The sequence below is a fragment of the Lithobates pipiens genome, unplaced genomic scaffold, assembly GCF_037356315.1.
Source record: "Lithobates pipiens isolate NorthernLeopardFrog02 unplaced genomic scaffold, aLitPip1_a1.2 Scaffold_8, whole genome shotgun sequence".
Classification (NCBI taxonomy): Eukaryota; Metazoa; Chordata; class Amphibia; order Anura; family Ranidae; genus Lithobates; species Lithobates pipiens.
The window spans coordinates 234,270,947-234,291,360 of record NW_027507903.1 but is presented as its reverse complement, the minus strand read 5'-3'; the positions used below and the strand labels follow the sequence as shown (position 1 = coordinate 234,291,360).

At 42.7% G+C, this 20,414-nt stretch overlaps 1 protein-coding gene across 3 annotated transcripts in view; it reads right to left on the bottom strand.

The window, feature by feature from the left end:
• OSBPL8 (oxysterol binding protein like 8) overlaps nucleotides 1–20,414 on the bottom strand; it is a 403,742-nt gene that overhangs the window by 360,743 nt on the left and 22,585 nt on the right. For 2 of the 3 annotated variants that reach the window (XM_077474149.1, XM_077474151.1), the window contains exon 2: nucleotides 3,769–3,850. The exons of the other annotated variant lie outside the window; for it this stretch is intronic. The gene's annotated coding sequence lies outside the window, so the exon portion shown is untranslated. The remainder of the gene's footprint in view (nucleotides 1–3,768; nucleotides 3,851–20,414) is intronic. 3 annotated transcript variants of the gene reach the window in all.

Below are 20,414 nucleotides of genomic sequence, written 5' to 3'. Positions count from 1 at the left end.
AAAAAAAAAGAAAGGAGGGGGCAACCGAACCATGGGCAGTATAGCAGGAAATTCTATATGTAGGGTGTGGTGTAGCCTAGCCTGGCAGACTGAAAATACAAAATTCTTGAAGCAGAAAGAAAGAATGCATAGCTGAAGATGAATGCAGGCAAAGCTAAACCAGCTAAGAAATGTGTCTTTCCTATTCTGCATCACTGTCACCAAGTACATCAGCTGGTGGTCACGGTCATTTAGCTGGCTGCCAGTCTTCCACCTACTACATCCTGGATTATTTCTATTATACAGTACATGAGATTATATATCTCCCATATACATACACACACACATACATACCATTAGTTATGACTAGTCTGCAGACTGCAGATCTTGGAGCACACTTGTGCCTGGCACTGCAGTTATCATGTACTCTCCAAATCTACAGTTACAGGCTCTGTTTACCCAATGCTGTTGTATGAACGAACAGAGATAGAAGAAAACAAACACAGCACAAAGACAGTACACATGTAAACCAATCCAGGAGGACTTCATCTATACCTTATTTATACAGTACACGGGAAACAAGCCCTTCAGCTATCCACAGATATAAGCCCGTGCTCTTTAAAGTGCATCTGTCAACACATCTTTCATTTAAAAATGAAATAATGATACAGCTGTATGTAAAATATCATACCAAATACAAACTCTAGGTGGAATTACTAAAGCTTCCAGCACCATTAGGACGATGCAAGAAACTGGCGTGCACCATATTAAAGCAGGTCTATATGCACAGGCTTCTTTTTCAATGTGAAATAGAAACTAGTGCAGGTTCCATGACTAATTACCAAATGGTCTGCAACAGTTTTCAACAGAGAAAACTTCTGTATATGATCAAATTGGATCGGACGATGTCACTTGTTCCCCTCTGGCATAGAAATCAGAGCAGCTCATTTCTATTGAACAAAAAGGGACATGTCCCCTCTTTGGTACCAATGAGCAGAATCTGCTCTATTTCATCAGTTGGGAAGAGCTGCACAAAATTTATGTTTACACTACTCACGCCTTGTTCATTTTCCCATTGCGAATAGAGACCCAGTCCACTTTAATTTTGTAAAAATTCTAATAAGACTCTATCTTCTTCCCCACCCCAGGTCCTGTGATGAAGGATGTCCACTTGCCAAGATCTTCCGCAATTCTGCATAACTTCTAGTACAGGTAGTTAAGTCTCTGATCAGAAGCTATTATGGGAAGCATGCACGGACCACATTTCAGGTGAATAAAGCCTACAAAGCAGTGTCCATGCTGCAGCCTTATCCACAGACCAGTGAAGCCACTACGGTCAACATAATATGTAGAGGTCGACCGATATATCGGCCGATATTTGGCGTTTTTTAATTAATCGACATCGGCCGATTGTTCTGTTAAAAAAGGCCGATGATATATTCAGCGCGACTTGCAAATGACTTCAGTACTAGAAGCCAGTGCAAGTTGCCTGGAGACTTGAGTGAAGTGACTTGTCTCCTGGGCAGTCTGCCAAGAAAAGATCAAAATGATACAATGTTTACACTTGAATGAATGAATTGAGCTCTGTGTGTAGAAGTTCTCAGTTTAACCATTTAAAAACTAAATCTTTTTTGACACTTGATGCTTACAAATAAAAATCCAGTATTTTCTGCTAGAAATTCACTTTTATATATATATAAAACTTATATATATATATATATATATATATATTTTAGCAGAGATCCTAGGGAATAAAATAGCGGTTGTTGCAATATATTATGTCACACGGTATTTGCGCAGCGGTCTTTCAAACTCAATTTTTTGGGGAAAAAATACACAGATTAAAAAAAAAAAAAAAACAGTAAAGTTAGCCCATTTTTTTTCATCCAAAAGTTTTGATTATCTGTTTTTGTGTAATATATATATATATATATATATATATATATATATATATATATATATATATATATATATATATATATATATATATATATATATATATATATACATATACACACACACACACATATATATATACATACATATACATATATATATATATATAATCTCATTCTAAATTATACATACACGTGAACTGTTTGGATGTTTGTTTTGTTTAATAAATGTAAGAAATTTTCTGTATCACTAAGACCCCTTTCACACCACACCGCCGATAGCGTGGGCGGTAAAACGCTGCTATTTTTAGCGGCGTTTTACCGCCGGATTTGCGGCGCATTTCGGGCGCTAGTGGGGTGCTTTTACCCCCGCTATCGGCCGCGAAAGGGTTAAACCCGCCGGCAATACGCCGCAATAGCGATGTTTTTCCGGCAGTATTACAGCGCTGCCCCATTGATTTCAATAGGGAGCAGCGGTGGAGGAGCGGTAAACACACCGCTCCAAAGAAGCTGCTGGCAGGACTTTTTTCTGACGTCCTGCCAGCGCACCGCTGTAGTGTGAAAGCCCTCGGGCTTTCACACTACACACAATGGTGCAGCTTCTTTAGGGCGTTCTGCAAAACACCCTGGTGTGAAAGGGGTCTTAAGGCTGCTTTCACACTGGAGCGAGCAGGCGTTGACGGTAAAACGCTGCCAGTTTTAGCGGCGCTTTACCGTCATTTTAGCGGGGCACTTATAATTCAGCTAGTGGCCCAGGAAGGGGTTAAATGTGCCCGTGAAGCGCCGCTGCCAAATTGCATTGCAGGTGCTTTGGCAGCGGTGCCCATTCATTTCAATGGGCAGGAGTGGTGGAGGAGCGGTATACACCACTCAAAAGATGCTGCTTGCAGGACTTTTTTTTTAAAGTCCTGCCAGCGCATCTCCTCAGTGTGGAAGCACTCGGGGCTTCCACACAGACTGCAGGGGAGCCGTTTTGCAGGCGCTATTTTAAAGCGCCTGAAAAACGCCCCAGTGGGAAAGGTGTCGAACTGTTAGATTTTATGAGATGAAGGGGAAAAAATAAATAATCAGCCTAACATATCGGCCCAAAAAAAAATCGGCATCATATATCGACCATCGGCCGTGGCGATTTCTAAATATCGGTATCGGCATCGGCCAGAGAAAAACCCATATCGGTCGACCTCTAATAATATGCAATCTGACGTTCAAGTCATTGCAAATGGAAAATCCCAAAACCTCATCACAATGCGGGTCAATTAATGACAACTCCTCATTAACGCATTATGCAATCACGTGGCACCACTCTCCAACATTTAGGAACCGACCATGCTGAAGAAGAGTGGAGGAAGGCCATGTGAAAACACCAAACAGAACTGAAAGCACCAGGAAAAAAAGCTATGTATATGCATCTTTTAAAGCCTGTGAAAAGGGCTCAAATAAGGGATGGGGTGCATCTCAAGCGTAAAAGTGGGCTATAAAGAAAATCTGCCTCTCCCACGCACGGCACCTACAAGTTTACAAGTAAAGCCGGCCATGCACAGAGCAAATTTCTTTCCTGCAACCATAAGATCAACAAAGTGTGTTGTTGCCATAATCCCTCCTGTTGGGTCCATTTTCTTCTCCCGGTGGGGCAAGTCATCCCCACCTGGAGAAGACAGTAATTATTACTATTGGCTATAGCAACCGATAGCGATAAGTCGCAAGAGAATCCAGCAGCCTGGTTTTACCCAAGTTGATTGATCAACTTCGTACATTCAGCTTGTCCATTAATGGTTAGAATCTCGGCTGGTTCCTGCTGTATGGCCAACCTAACTGTTCTAATATAACAATACAATAACAATTATTTCTAAATTGTAGATTGAAAAACGTATCTAAACAGAAATTGGTCACTTACCTGGCAAGACCTACATGCAATAGATGGAGTACGGGAAAGAAAGCTTTCCCTTTCGTATGTCATGAGTCATACATTCCTGTACCTGCAACAAAAAGGGAACATAGAATGTTCATATCACTAACGATCCATTTTCCTTTAATTCACAAGCTATAAGTTCAATATATAAGCAATATCCTCTAAGGTAGGGATGCACCGAAATTTCGGCCGCCGAAACATATCGGCCGAAAATGTCCCTTTCGGCAAAAAGCCGAAAGAGAATTTCCGCCGATACTGGTGCCGAAAATGGGGCGGGGCTTGCGGGGCCGCCCATCACGGGGGTGTCCTTCTATCTTTAGCTCTCCTGCTCCCCTCCCTCCTCACCTATGCTGCAGTCAGCCTGTGGGGTCTCGCTCTAAAGTCCCCCTCTCCATAGCGGTGGCTGCATATGTCTCCTCAGCCGATGTGTAAATCAGCTGTGCAGGAGCTGGGCACGATGTTCACTGTGAAAGTGAAACCAAAGCAGAGGCGTCTTAGCAGTGTGTGCTGTGCTCTCTGCCTCCCCCTAGAGTGCAGTACCCAGCATGGAGATTAATGAAGAGCTGCAGCTGCCAATTTAAAAAAAAGACTGTCTATATATGTTTGTATGCCTGTGTGTGTTATATGTGTGTATGTATGTGTGTATATATATATATGTATATATATATATATATATATATATATATATATATATATATATATGTATGTGCATGTTTATATGTATGTATGTGCATGTTTATATGTATGTATGTATGTGCATGTTTATATGTATGTATGTTGTGTGTGCATGTTTATATGTATGTATGTTGTGTGTGCATGTTTATATGTATGTGTGTTAAGTGTGTATGTGCGCATGTATGTGTTATATGTGTGTTGTATGTTTTATATGTGTGTGTGTGTGCACGCGTTTTTATATGTGTATATTTATATGCACTGGTGAGGCACAGGCAGGCTACATGGCGGGCACTGGTAGGCTGCTGGCACAGTGAGGCTGCATTGATCTCCTGTAGCATGTCCGCAATCTCTGACCATCTCCTGTACCATGCCTGCAGTCTCTGACCAGCTCCTGTACCATGCCTGCAGTCTCTGACCAGCTCCTGTACCATGTCTGCAGTCTCTGACCAGCTCCTGTACCATGTCTGCAGTCTCTGACCAGCTCCTGTACCATGTCTGCAGTCTCTGACCAGCTCCTGTACCATGTCTGCAGTCTCTGACCATCTCCTGTACCATGCCTGCAGTCTCTGACCATCTCCTGTACCATGCCTGCAGTCTCTGACCAGCTCCTGTATCATGCCTGCAGTCTCTGACCATCTCCTGTACCATGTCTGCAGTCTCTGACCAGCTCCTGTACCTTGCCTGCAGTCTCTGACCAGCTCCTGTACCATGCCTGCAGTCTCTGACCAGCTCCTGTACCATGCCCGCAGTCTCTGACCAGCTCCTGTACCATGCCCGCAGTCTCTGACCATCTCCTGTACCATGCCTGCAGTCTCTGACCAGCTCCTGTACCATGCCCGCAGTCTCTGACCAGCTCCTGTACCATGCCCGCAGTCTCTGACCATCTCCTGTACCATGCCTGCAGTCTCTGACCAGCTCCTGTACCATGCCCGCAGTCTCTGACCATCTCCTGTAATATGTCCTCAGTCTCTGACCATCTGATGTATGAAAATATTTTTTAAAAACAGTCATTTTCGGTATCGGTGCTGTTTCGGTATCGGTTTCGGTATCGGTTTCGGTTTTCGGCCTAGTGTATTTTTCATTTTCGGTATCGGTTTCGGCACCAAAAAACCCATTCGGTGCACCCCTACTCTAAGGTGTTACAACTTGACATAAAAGGGTACATCCAGACAGGCATTGAATGCAGAAGACCACCCAATGATGAGCAGAAATGAAGTCAATGATTTAGCATGGTCCTGACTTTGCATATGAATTTCAGATTGCTGGAAAATAGATTTTTCTTACTTTAAAATATTTTTCTAGGAGGGACACTAAGGTACACATGGTCAGAAAAGATTCTGAGATGTATAGGTTATGCTGCTGCGTAAAGTCAGATAAGTGGGATCTGTGTCTATCAGGTAAGTTTGAAGAGAGACAGCGCACACAAAGAGGAACTCCCAGTTCAATTTGCAAGATCCTCTTTCAGATGCTCAGGCTCAGTGTGTCCTTACACACCACAACACAAACAAGCAAAAGGATTGAGCCAGCAACTCTGTAGTCCATATGGCGATTTCAATGGTTGGTTACATGAAGTGACAAGCAAAACAGCCGACTCTACAATTATCTAAAACAGCTGACGTGTTTCGGCAACAGCCTTAGTCGTAGCCACAACAGGCCATTGCCGAAACGCATTAGTGTTTTGCTTATCAATTCATGTAATCCACCATTAAAATTGCTATATGGACTATAGAGTTGTCGGCTTAATACTTTTGCTTGTTTGTGTTGTGCTGTGTAAGGAAGGTGATCCCTTTTAAAAAAAGGAGAAAAAAAAAAAATTTGATTTTTGTTTTTTAACATCTACACACAAATGTTTTGCCTTTCATTTCTATTAAGCCGAGTGGCTTTACAAGATGATGGTTTACAATCACTTAAATATGGATTGGTAAATATTGGGGTAAGCATGGTCTGGCCAAGTCTGCAAACTTTGATTTCTGAAATGTATGATTATTATACCGACATTTGTTATTCTGGTTATTTAGAATTGGTTTTCCTCAATACATTTCTTAAGTCCCAGCGGCTGTTCCCCCTGAAGAAGCCAAAAAGGGCAAAACATGTTGGCAGTACCAACTTTAGCAGTGCTGCAATAAATGAGGATAATGAGACAATGTTATTGTACAATATTGTTAGCATGTGTTTTTTAAAATTATGTAACCCAATAAACTTTGTACTTTATTTACCCATGTTCTAATTTGTAACTCAGTTTACTAGCACCTTAAAAGCGCCAATGTATTTGTGGTCTAAAATGCTTTACATGGGGATGTGGTGCTATTAATTTCTTATCAATTACTCACACCATTGGCTAAAACAAGATAAAGCAAGTGAATGTCAGGGCAAATCATTGATAAACGGCATATAAAGCTTATGTGAATACTGATCCATATACAGAAGGTACCGTATACAAGCAAAAGCCAAGCAAGTAACCTTCAAACTGCAGCAGAAATGCTGGCAAATAGGTGGTCTATTGTAATGCTTGTAAAAGGAGATGGAGCCCCAAATAATCCCGTTCATTTAGAGAATATTCAGGACAATGACTCAAAGCGACAGTATTTACACACATAATCTCACGAGCAGCTGAAGGAATCAGCTCCAAATGTGAGGGGAAAAAAAAAATCCAGATTTTTGGATGAATACCAGATAAAATATATTTCAGCAATGTTTGCAGACTTTATAGTGCTGCCAGGTTTCATAAAAGGAAGTATAAAAACTAAAAGGATAAAAAAAAAAAAAAAAAAAGGTCAGATACAAAACCGGAGTTACAAAGAGATGGAAATCACATTATCATAGTTGGCTTAAAGCGGAACTCTAGGCAGATATACAAGACACAAATTACTGCAGCTTTGTAATCATTAAGGCTCTATTCACTCAAAGGCAATTTGAATCGCAGCAAGTCGTGGAGCACATAAGCAATGACATTATTTCTCAATGCACCCTAAATGCGGTGCGATTTCGCTGTGATGATCGCGCAGCGCATCACTGAAATTACGTAAACAAAATCGCGGGAAGCGACACATGTGTAGTGATTGTTTGTGCGATTTATCGCTCTGCAAAAAACACCACCACGTTAAGGGTGCCATTGAGAAATAATGGCATCACAAACATATCCCTCATTTTACCACGATTCTGCCCGCGTTTCCAAAATTGCGAAAAACGAGCAATAAGTTTGCGATTCCACCCACGATTCTAATCGCCTATGTGTGAATGGAGCCTAAATGTTTTTGTTGATGCAAAGAGTGCAAGTAGCAGAATTTGACCCGATATTAGCCTTTGGCAGTCCCTGTTCAACAGGGCTGGAAAGTGCGAGGTAGGAGCTTTACAAGAAGCGCAAGTGCTGATAAAGAGCATGCCAATAGGAGAAGCAATTATATGAGCTCATCACTGTTACTTCTCCTTTCCCTGTCCAGTCCCAAGCTAAGAAAAGTCCAGAATAGTCTTGGCTCAGAGGAAGTGAGAACGATGCTGGTACTCAAATTAGGTACAACTTGTGGTGGAAAAGAAGTACTGTGGGGGAATGTTCTGATCTAAGTGTTAAGTCCATTTGTCAAAAAAAAAAAAAAAAAAAAAAAAAAAAAGAAGGAACAAATATAGGACAATCTAAGGGCAAAATGCAGAGAATGCATTAAAGTGGTTGTAAAATCATATAAAAATAAAAAAATAAAAAGGCATTTAGGAGCGGTGAACTAACCGCTCCTAAAGTGCCCCTGGCCATTGAAAACAATGGGGCAGTGCTGCTATACTGCCAGCAAATTGCCGCTGCAGCTGCGTTTTGCTAGCAGATTTAACCCCTTTTCGGCCACTAGCGGGGGTTAAAACTAAACAAGCTTTACCACTGATGCCCGGGCGGCTCAGTGTGAAAGGGGTCTAATGCAGCATCTTCCTGCCTCGCTCTATTCTGTATGAATGAACACCATTCAACCAAGAGAGAAAATTGCCCAATAACATTCATTTTGTCCCCATCGACACAAGGATAATGGGCATGCAGTTTCACAAAACAATTATCTCTACAAATTTAAAAAGAAAAGACATCCCCTAGTGTATTTAAATCTAGAATTTGGGGCAAAGTTATAAGCTCAAAGCTTTACAACAAATTCCCTGGTTTCTAAATCATCTCAGCTAAAGACGACTAGGGGAATGAAATTCAGGTCTCATTCAAAACTGACATACTTAAGTGTGCTTGGGGATGAAAAGGTGTACTATGCATCTGCATGTAGGCAGTCCCATACATGTCAGCTGGGACACAGCAGCTGCTCCCAACCTGACATCCGTATGGGCGTCGGTCCCCGAACGCACGCTGCCTGCTTTCAGGGACCGGCACCTTCCTCACATGACTGTCAAACTGGGATACAGATGCTACATCCTAATTGACATGACAGACTGCCTGCAGACGAGCAAGCACAGCCCTCGCACGGGCTTATGCTTAATGCCCATGTGAACGAGACCAAAACGTAACCACTTGCCGGCCGCCATAGAGCAAAATGAGAGCGGCAAAGTGGTTTCAATATCCTGACCGGACGTCATAGGACGTCGCCATACTATCAAGCCGCTGTGCGCCCCCAGGGGCACGCGTTGCAGTGTGTCAGTCTGACACAACACACCACCGATATAGGTAAAGAGTCTCTGATGGAGACGCTTTACCACGTGATCAGCCATGTCCAATCACGGCTGGTCACAGTGTAAACAGGAAGGGCCGTTAATCAGCTTTTCCTCACTCGTGTCTGTCAGAGGCAAGTAAAGGAGAGCCGATCAGCTGCTCCTCTGACAAGGGGGGTCTGTGCTGATTGATTATCTTGCATAGAATGCATTAAAGTGGTTGTAAACCCCGTTACACCACTTGTACCTACAGGTAAGTCTACAATAAGGCCTGCATGTAGGTACTGTAAACATCTTCTAAACCTGCACAGTTTAGGAGATATTTACCATATACGCTTGCGTCTACGTTATTGGTGCATGCGCACTGAAGAAACGTCTCGCTCATGCCATTTCTTCAGCAGCACGCTGTGACTGGCATGGGCGGGAGTGACATTATCGTGGCACTGGCCAATCACAGCACTGCAGCCCGCAAACCCAGAAATAACTCTGGGAGGCAAGTCGCTGGTCACATTGATATGTGGGGCCGCTGCAACAGCCTTTGGCTTACAGGGTTTTTTGTTTTGTTTTTTGGGTTTACAACGACTTTAAGATAAAAAAAACAAAAAAACAAAAAAACAAAAAAACCTTCTGCCTTTAGAACCACTTTAAGGGAAAGCTGTTTTTCCTTTAAAAAGACAAGTATGGGGTTTTTTTTTATTCAATAATTATACTTACCTAGGTGGATGCTGCATCTGTCCCCCCGCTGGCTCTAAGGCTGAGAACCAAGCAAACACTGCTGATCACTCAGTTCTCCCTGAGCAGAGGGATGTGACAGTGAGTCACCGCTGTCTGCTCTGCCCTTCCAGCACTCACTGGAGCTCTAGGCTGTGGAGGGGGTGGGAGTAACCGGCTCGCTGAGAGGCTAAGCCGGGTGCTGGTCCAGGCATGTGGGCGGATCCAAACCATATGGTCGTGAAATTTCCCGTGCCTAGACTGTTCCTGTGACATTGGGGTAAAACGGGTAACAGGGGTGCAGAACGAACTGTGCTCCTGTGATCCACAGGAAAAGTACAGTCAAACGAGCTTTGGTTGTACTTCTTGAAGAAGATTATAACCTGTCATAGTTCTATGTCTCACTTCTTCTCCATTGCCAAAACAGGAAGTGAGAGGAAATGCCTCCAAAGTGTGGGAATCCCTGGATGTTACATGAGTCACCAAAACTATTGTCCCCATTGGAATTCTTTTTACTTCTATTGCTGTTCTAATGAAAACCCCAAATTTGGGATTTTTTCACTTTCAAGTTTGGTGATTAGAGTAATCAGGACAAATAAAGAGGATGAATTGCCCTGATGGGGACACAAGCACCAATACATCAAAATGTCCACTCTACTAAAAACAAAAACGGTTTTCCTATACTGTAGCTATACTATAACATGTCTCTCCTCCGCCGAATTTTATTTTGTATGGGGGTGGATAGAGCGGTCAAGCTAGGGGTTTCATTTTAGTACTTGTCAAGTTCCTTAAATCACGTTCACCAACTATTCATTTTGTCCTGTAACAGCAGAACAAGAACTTGCAATCTATTTTGGGTTCATGGAGGAAATACACACAAGGTTACTGAACTCAATTGTCAGCTAGGAGTATACAGCACACTACTACACTCAGGCTGAATGAAAGCTTTATGGATTTGTAGAATGCATGAACGGATTGTGGCTGCCATAACTGATCAGAAATCACACACATGCCAGACATAAAAGCTCTGTATGCCTGTTTACCCTTAGTAAATGGAATGAATAGAACATGTTTAAACGTTAACGGAGCCATTGTCTGCTGCAGCTCCAGGTAATGTATCTTTTGTCATTTTTAATGAATGTACCACATTTGTCCAGTGAAGCAACAGCTTGTAAGGTAGTTAATAGTATACCTTAGGCTGCAATATACAGACAATGAAAAGTAGGATTGTTTTATGATATGCTTACACACCAAAACAATAAGCAATAAAAACACTTTGGGAACTATTTAATCAGATAAACCACACATTTTGTTTAATGGGTTTTCGTACTGTACAAATATCATGAATGTAAAATATCCGTAAGACCAGGATCTGATTGCTATTTCCTACAGAAAATTACACTAAACTCTGTTTTAAAAAAACAAAAACCAATTATGAAGTGATGTCAGATACAGGCACAAAGTTCCATGAGGTATGAAGTAGAGAAGACACTGCTGAAAATGGCAGCAGACCAGAGTGTGTTTCTTTTGGATACAGATATAGTTTGCTTCAACAGTGATGCACCAAAGAGGCAATCGAGTCATCCCAAGACCAATCTGCAACAAAGAACAAGGGATCACCTTCCAGTGTGTTCAGGAAAGAGTGGCGTGGATGTTCCCCTTTTCCGGTGTGGTTACACCCCTGATGGGTTTACTTCCTCTTTCATTCCCTGCAAAGGCAAAGCATAATGGACTACTATGCATCGCATAGTAGCCCATTATGTGTCACTTACCTGACACAGGAGCCAGCGAAGTCGCCGCTGTCCCCTGTAGTCCGCCGCATCCATCTTGTTGGTGGGGTCTCGCAGCTCCGCCGCTGTCATTCGGCGAAGCCGCGATGACGTCACTCCCGCGCATGCGCACGGGAGTCGACACGCGCGGCAGCTCCATTCTTGGAAATGCCGCGCTCAGTGCGCATGCGCCGTAGACAACAGTGCCCGTTTTCGGGCAAATATCTCCTAAACCGTATAGGTTTAGGAGATATTGCTTGGACCTACAGGTAAGCCTTAATCTAGGCTTACCTGTAGGTCCAAGTGGTTTGTAAAGGTTTACAACCACTTTAAGTATCCTATTGGACATTTTTTTTTTAGCACCACTACAACTGTAATTTCTGTTCACATCTATGTACATTAGTTATACTTATTGGATTTTTCTCCTTGCTTTCTTTACACTTTCAATCTATTCCACAAACTTTTTCTTCATTTTGGACGCTTATCACCCTTTCGTTCAAACCATTCACTGTAATTTTTTTATTGTCTTGGTGTTTAATATATTAATGTCAATTTATTCATTTTTATATATAGCACAGTGAACTATCAGTTGCACGTACTATATACTCACCCAAGTATCAACCTTTAAAAAAAGGTTTTTTGTTTTTTTTATCTTTTTAGCGCTACACTTATTTTGTTACATAATGTACAAATATCATGGATGTAAAATGATGCCTCATGTCCTTAAAGCGGAGTTCCAACAACATATTGCTTTTTCTTTTTTTTTTTTCAAAATCCATCTATTAGATTTTTGTAATGCTGCACTCACTACTCTTCTTAACCACTTGCTTACTGGGCACTTAAACCCCCCTCAGTCCCAGACCAATTTTCAGCTTTCAGCGCTGATGCACTTTGAATGACAATTGCGCGGGCATACAACACTGTACCCAAATGAAATTTTTATCATTTTTTTTCCCACAAATAGAGCTTTCTTTTGGTGGTATTTAGTTATAGCTCGGAGTTTTATTTTTTGCTAAACAAACAAAAAAAGATACAAAAAAAAAAAAAAATCAGGTTTTAATAGTTTGTTATAAAATTTTGCAAACGGGTCATTTTTCGCCTTCATTGAAGTGCGCTGATTAGGCGGCACTGATGGCTGCATTGGTGGGCACTGATGGGCTGCATTGGTGGGCACTGATGGGCTGCACTGGTGGGCACTGATAGGCATAGTTAAGGCGGCACTAATAGGCACAGATAAGGCGGCACCGATGGGCACAGATAAGGCGGCACTGATGGGCAAAGATGGGCACAGATAAGATGGCATGGATGGGTGGCACGGATAAGTGGCACGGATGGGTGGCACGGATGGGCACTGATAGGTACCACTGATAGACGGGACTGATGGGCACTGATAGGTGGCACTGATAGGTGGCTCTGATAGGTGGCACTGCTGGGCACTGATGGGCGGCACTGCTGGGCACTGATGGGCGGCACTGGGTCGCAGCACCTTTGAGGCAGATTGTGGGCACTGTGGGTGGCACTGTTGGTGGCACTGTTGGTGGCACTGCTGGATGGCACTGTGGGTGGCATTGTGGGTGGCACTGTAGGTGGCACTGTGGGCACTGATGGGGGGCACTTACTTTTATTCAGGATGGCACGGCGGTGGGCAGGTGGGCACTGGCAGGGGGCAGGTGGTCAGCTGTATTGCTGGCCGTGATCGGGACTGATGTCCCGATCACGGCCGCCGGTGATCGGCTTTTTTTGATCGGCTGACAGCGCGAGGAGGAATAATAGCCGATTACCGGCTCCGTTCTATCACATGATCAGCTGTCATTGGCTGACAGCTGATCACGTGATAAGGGGTCGGGATCGACCCCTTGCACGGATCGGTGATCAGGCGAGTCTCACGGACTCGCCAATCACAGAGCGCGCCGCGCGCGCCCCTCAGGGGGCGCGCAGGCCGCTCGTATCCGGGACGACGTCAATAGACGTAGTCCCGGAAATGTAGGTCCGCGCTGTTGCCGTCATTTGGCAATAGCGCGGATCTGAAGTGGTTAATTGTGCCGCTATAGTTATTATTTTATTGTAAATCTAGCCTTATATTAATCCTTGCCCACAAGAATAATCTTCCGGGATACAGTGCTGCTGAATAACCAGCATGCACTGCCCTATCTCGTGCATGCGCATTATGCACACCTCGCAGCGCAGGAAACTTACCTTCCGGTTTTGTAATCTAGCGATGAGAATCGTCAATGGTCACGGACTCCTGGGAATGACGACAAACATCTCCCAGGAGCCACTCACTCACCCACCCCTGTTATAATGTCAGGTTTCTGTGATGTAAGAAAAAAGAAACAAAGATAAATAAGCTCAGAAGATTTTCCACCTTTAACGTGACCTATAAACTGTACAACTCAATTGAAAAATAAACTGAAATCTTTTAGGTGGAGGGAAGTAAAAATAAACTAAAATAATATGGTTGCTTAAGTGTGCACACCCTTAAAATAATATTTTGTTGAAGCACCTTTTGATTTTATTACAGTACTCAGTCTTTTTTGGGCATGAGTCTATCAGCATGGCACATCTTGACTTGGCAATATTTGCCCACTCTTCTTTGTAAAAACACTCCAAATCTGAAAGATTGCGAGGGCATCTCCTGTGCACAGCCCTCTTCAGATCACCTCACAGATTTTCAATCAGATTCAGGTCTTGACTCTGGCTGGGCCATCCCAAAACTTTAATCTTCTTCTGGTGAAGCCATTCCTTTGTTGATCTGGAAGTATGCTTTGGGTCATTGTCATGCTGAAAGATGAAGTTCTTCATGTTCAGCTTTCTGAAGCCTGAAGGTTTTGTGCCAATATTGACTGGTATTTGGAACTGTTCACAATTCCCTCTACCTTGACGAAGGTCCCTGTCCCAGCTGAAGAAAAACAGCGCCAAAGCAGGATGCTGCCACTACCATGCTTCGCTGTGGGTATGGTGTTCTTATGGTGATGTGCAGTGTTTTTGCACCAAACATAGCTTTTTGGAATTATGGCCAAAAAGTTCAGCCTTGGTTTCATCAGACCAAAACACATTTCCCCACATGCTTCTGGGAGGCTTTTGATGCGTTTTTGCAAAATTTTAGCCAAGCTTGGATGTTTTTCTTTGTAAGAAAAAGCTTCCGTCTTGCATTATACCCCATATAGCCCAGACATTTAAAGAATATGGGAGATTATTTTCACATGTGCCACCAGGGTGGATAAAAAATAAATTTATATATATATATATATATATATATATATATATATATATATATATATATATATGGGCCGCATTGATACATCCACACCATTTAACAGTAACCATGAGATAAAACAAAGTTCAGGAATATTCCTTTATCCCATTGTTTTGCAAATCTACAAACTGTATGATTGTTTGAAGAGATATGCATCTGTACCAGGCTTTAAGTGTGAGGCGGTAGGGCAAGCAGTAAAAATAAAAGTGAAACCTTCTAAGCAGCTTATAAACCTTGTGATCTTTCTGCACATAGCTTGAAGTGTTTTATTCCTCCCTTGAGGAGCAAAATGGCAGCAGGCCATAAAAAATGAGACCCAGTTTTGGAATATTTACTAAGGGCCGGTTCACACTGCGAGCCGCGGCGAGGCGTCTCCGACTTCCTCGCCGCGACTTGCAGGGGGGGTCAGCGGCGACTTGCAGAGGACTTCTGCATAGAAGTCAATGCAAGTCGCCCCCGAAGTCGCCCCGAAGTAGTACAGGAACCTTTTTTCTGAGTCGGAGCGACTCGAGTCGCTCCCCTCAGAACGGTTCCATTGTACTCAATGGGGACGACTTGCGGGAGCGAGGCGAGGCGAGCCGTGTCGCCTCGCCTCGCGCCGCAGTGTGAACCGGCCCTAACCTGACAGTTTATTATTCCAAATAGGAAACCTTCATTTTGTTTGCAAATATTGACGATTTTTACTACCAGCAAGAATAAGTCCTTACATTTAAAGAGCACCTGTCATTTCAGATCGATCAAAGCAGTGCCTTTTAGCGGGCATCCACTCATCTTCTGTCGCCATGTCCCTCACCTTGTTATGTCACTGCCGCATCACCAGCCATCCCATTAAAGTGAACGGGACTGTCAGTGAGTCAACAGCGGGTCAGGGGAGGAGCTACTGTGGGACAGATGACAGTTGGTCTTTAAAAATTATCATTTAAATTGAGTTGATTTAAATCAAATCAACCCCGTGTGTCACACAGCCTGTACTTGCCAGATGTTCCTCCAGCTCCTGCCTCTTGGCGACCTCCCTGACCAGTTTTCTTCTCATCTATTCATTCATTTTGGTAATGCCGCACATTATTTGCACAACAAGTTTCATGAATTAAAAAATAACAAAACAGTAAAGTTAGCCCATTTTTTTTTATAAAGTGAAAGATGATGTTAGGCTGAGTAAATAAACATGTCACACTTTAAAATTGCGCACTCATGAAATGGCGCCAAACTTCAGTACTAAAAAATCTCCATAGGTGACGCTTTCAATTTGTTTACAGGTTACCAGTTCAGCGTGACATAGGAGGTCTAGTGCTAGAATTATTTCTCCCACTCTAATGCACGTGGCGATACCTCACATGTATGGTCTGAACGACATTTATATATGTGGGTGGGACTTGCGTGCATATTCCCTTCTGTGCCATTTGTTTACAACCGTGGCCTGGGCGTTATATCATAACATTGCGCCCGGGTATCAAACGGTCATAGAGATGGAAATCTTTATGCTGGTCATCCGGCGGCGGATTATTGCTCTGGTTCCCCCGATGGCACGAGAGAGCCCGCAGAAGCACCGGAGGGTGGTGGAAGTCCCCTCCAGTCGCTTGAAAGAACAATCAAGCGGCGGAACTGCTACTATGATCATTCTTAGCCCTTGTACACAAAGGTCGGACATGTGAGGCATAGTGCTTAACCAAACTAAATTAGAGAGGAGCAGAGGAAAAACGTTTCTGGCTTAGAAAAGTTATAGCCGATATGAAGATTGATTTACTAAAGGCAAACATGCTGTTCATGTTGCAAGGGAATTTCCCTTGCTAAGTGAATGTGCTAAAAATTTACAATATCCAATTACCTGCAAGGTAACGCCCAAGCGATCTGGGGCGCCTAAATGAGTTTTCGAAACATGGCTTTAAGCATGTTTTTAAAGCTGCTTTTTTCCTCCCCTGGAGCATAGATGTCCAGAGGAGGAAAAAAAATGTCCTATGTGCACGAGGCCTACACTGCGTTCACTTGAGAAGATAAATAAAAATTTGTGCTGATCAGTTCATAGTCATTTTCCCTTAACATATGACCTTTTATTCTGATGACCTGCAGCATTTGATCGTCTAGTAAGCCAAATAGCAATGCAAATTACTATCAATTGAAATCATTGTGTAAATATTCATCTAAGAAAAGCCTTTAAGAAGATTGCCACTTTGGTAAATTCGCCTCTCATATACATTTTTTTTAGTACAACCAAGAGACAGGCCATGTTTCCCTAGGAGCATCTATCCACAGAGAACATTTTCATATCTTACAATTACTGAAGCATTCCTGTTCTTTGAAAATGGCACTGTGAATTTTAATCTGATAGATATGCAAAACTGCTAAACAAAAAATAAAATAAAAATCAAAAACCACAACCCTACCGAGGCAAATGGCAACAGAGCTACGTCTAATGCGCATCAAAGTACAAAATACCAATGTGCTAAGGAAACAAAATAAGATTACTTTGAAAGGGTAATTGTTCAAAAAACAAGTCTTAAAATAGAAAGAACAAAACCATTAGCAAAAACCTACAATTACACAAAATGTGTGTATAAAAGCAACCCCCCCACCCCCCAAATCAATATGCAATCAAATAATTTTGTTTAACAAATTCCACTTTTCAAACCCTATAACTTCATCACTGGCACTGTTTGCTGCTCTTTGCTCTGAGTTTCGTGGAAGGGGTTTGCAGGCTCCTGTAGATTTCCCATCACCCTGACTCGCATATTCTTTAACTTCCCTGGCAGTAATCTCAAGTGTGGCTCAGGGTTAATTTTCAGTACCAAAAGCGGTAACCCCAAGCCACACTTGGGATTACACCGCAGTATTCACTTACAGGTACTTACCTGGCCCCTAGAATCCCACAATGTTCTCACACTGTGTCCTTCGGCCAGACCACCACCCGATGCCCCTGTGTTCCGGGTCCTGTTCTCTGAGAGTGTCGCACCACATGGGGGCGGAACTGGTGGCAAATTCAAAGTACGAACCATAACACACACACAAACACACACACACACAGTTAGGATTACATTACTCTATCAAATCATTTGACTTCAGTTTGTCCCTATTGCTTTGTCCAGTGCCCGCCTGCACTTTTACCAATTTTTCTGCCTGGAAACTTGAGAACGTCAATGGCATCCAAAAAGTGTCTCTCTACGTCAAAAGCCTTTTTAGACCAGCTAGAAAACAGCGATAGTGAATTAGAATCACTTGCAGAATTGAGCGATAGTGATTTGTGGGGAAATTCGTCACCAGACACTGAAAGTGACGACAGCGACTGAACTCCGTGATGTGCGAACTTGGTGCTCTGTTGACTGTGGTACGGATCACACAGCGCCCCAAGATTCAACATTTACTGGAGCATCTGGTATGAAAGACGATGAAGACGACAACCCCTTAGCATACTTACAATTATTTCTGACCGATGAGGTTATTGAAAAAAAATAGTTACTGAGACAAACCGATAACAAGAGCAACAATTATCTACTACACATCGGAAGTTTCCAGGAAGCAGAAAGTGGGAACCAGTGACCAAAGATCACAAAGATGACATTTAGACATTTCTGTCCCTAATGATACTTCAGGGAGCGGTGGGGAAACCCCTGCAGAAGTGGTATTGGACAACTAATAAATGACTTGCCACTCCTTTCTTTGACACGGTCATTTACAGATTTACCCTGATCATTAAATATTTACACTTTGAAAACAACAAAGAATTTGATGAAACTACTCATCCTGCGCCAAAACTAAAGAAAATTTGGGAAGCATCTCAAATGATTATACAGAATTTCCAACGGTGCCATGTACCAGAAAGAGATATCAGCATAGATGAAATACTAATAGCCTACAAGGGAAGGCTTAGCTGGGTACAATACATTGCAGAAAAGAGCAAGATTTGGTGTAAAAATCCTACATGCTATGCGAATCGTCAACTGGCTACATTTGGGATTCAGTCCTATACACTGGGAAAAGGAACAAAATTCAATCCAAAACACAGCAACTATGAGATGACAACATCTTCCGTTCTTTCACTCATTGAGATGTTGCTAAATCAGGGCTATTGCGTAACAAACAACTTTTTTACATCTCCTGAACTTTGAGTTTCTTCTGAAAAAGAAAAAGGGCTGGGAAAAAAAAAAAAAAAAAGTATTGCAATAAAATGGTTTTATTTTTTTTGACAATTTTTTTTATTTATTGCAATACTTTTTTTTTTTTTTTTTTACAATAAAACACACACACACACACACACACACACACACACACACACACACAGACACCGTGCACCCCCCAAAATAAAAGAAAAAAAACATTGTCATGTGACTAATGTGTTTTTTTGTTTGTTTGTTTTCTCTTTTTTACAATTTATCGGTATCGGGACAACCCTAGTACCACGAGATGGTCAGACTGCGGACATGGTACAGGAGATGGTCAGAGACTGTGGACATGGTACAGGAGATGGTCAGAGACTGCGGACATGATACAAGAGATCAATTCAGCCTCACCAGTGCCCGTTAGATGCAGCCTGCCTGTGTCCCCATTGCAGCCAGCCTGTGCAGGGGAAGAGAGAGGAGAGCTTTCATTACAATAACTGTGTGTTCCCCGCTGCGCGCTGTCACATACAGCCCCTCACCCTTGTCCAGCACTATAGGACACCCCCACGATGGGTAGCACCAGGGCCGGGGGCGGAGCCCGCCTGACCCCACCCCATTTTTGGCTCCATTGTTTCCCCATTTTTCTCTTTCGGCAAATTTCCGAAAAAGCCATTTTCGGTCGATTTGTTTCGGCGGCCGAAATTTCAGTGCATCCCTAATTCTGGTAGATTATAATATACTATGCATCCTTGAGGGCTTTTGAGGGTTCACTTTAGAATGGGGTATTACGGTGTCTATTTAAGCACTCACAGTACTTAAACTTATTCCCCTTCATTAGCCACTATTCCCATGATTAAGCCCTGCTGTGGCTGAAAACACATTGGGGAGGGGGGGTGGCTTTGAATGGGAGCAAGTGGTGTGCTGTCGTTGTGACCCATTATTTGGATGGTGAACTGCAGTGATCAAAGAGTTGACTCCAAGGCTTTGGCTACTGGCTAACTTCAATTATTATTATACAGGATTTATATAGCACCAACTGTTTGCGTTATAAACAATACCCCATAATGACAACGTGGAAGAAGTTTGAAATCTTTGCAAATTTAATTTTTTTAATTTTTTTATAAAAGGACAAAAAAATAATCAAAAACAAAATCACATGTACATAAGTATTCACAGCTTTTGCCATGACACTCAAAATTGCGGTGCATATTGTTTCCACTGATCATCCTTGAGCAATTCTACAATTTGACTGGAGTCCACCTGTGGTAATTTCAGTTGATTGGATATGATTTGGAAAGGCACACACCTGTCTATATAAGGTTCCACAGTTAACAGTGCATGTCAGAGCACAAACCAAGCCATGAAGTCTAAGGAATGGTCTGTAAACCTCAGACAGGATTGTTTCGAAGCACCGATAATATTTCTGCAGCATTGAAGGTCCCCAATGAGCACAGTGGCCTCCAACATCTGTAAATGGAAGAAATTTGGAACCACAAGGACTTT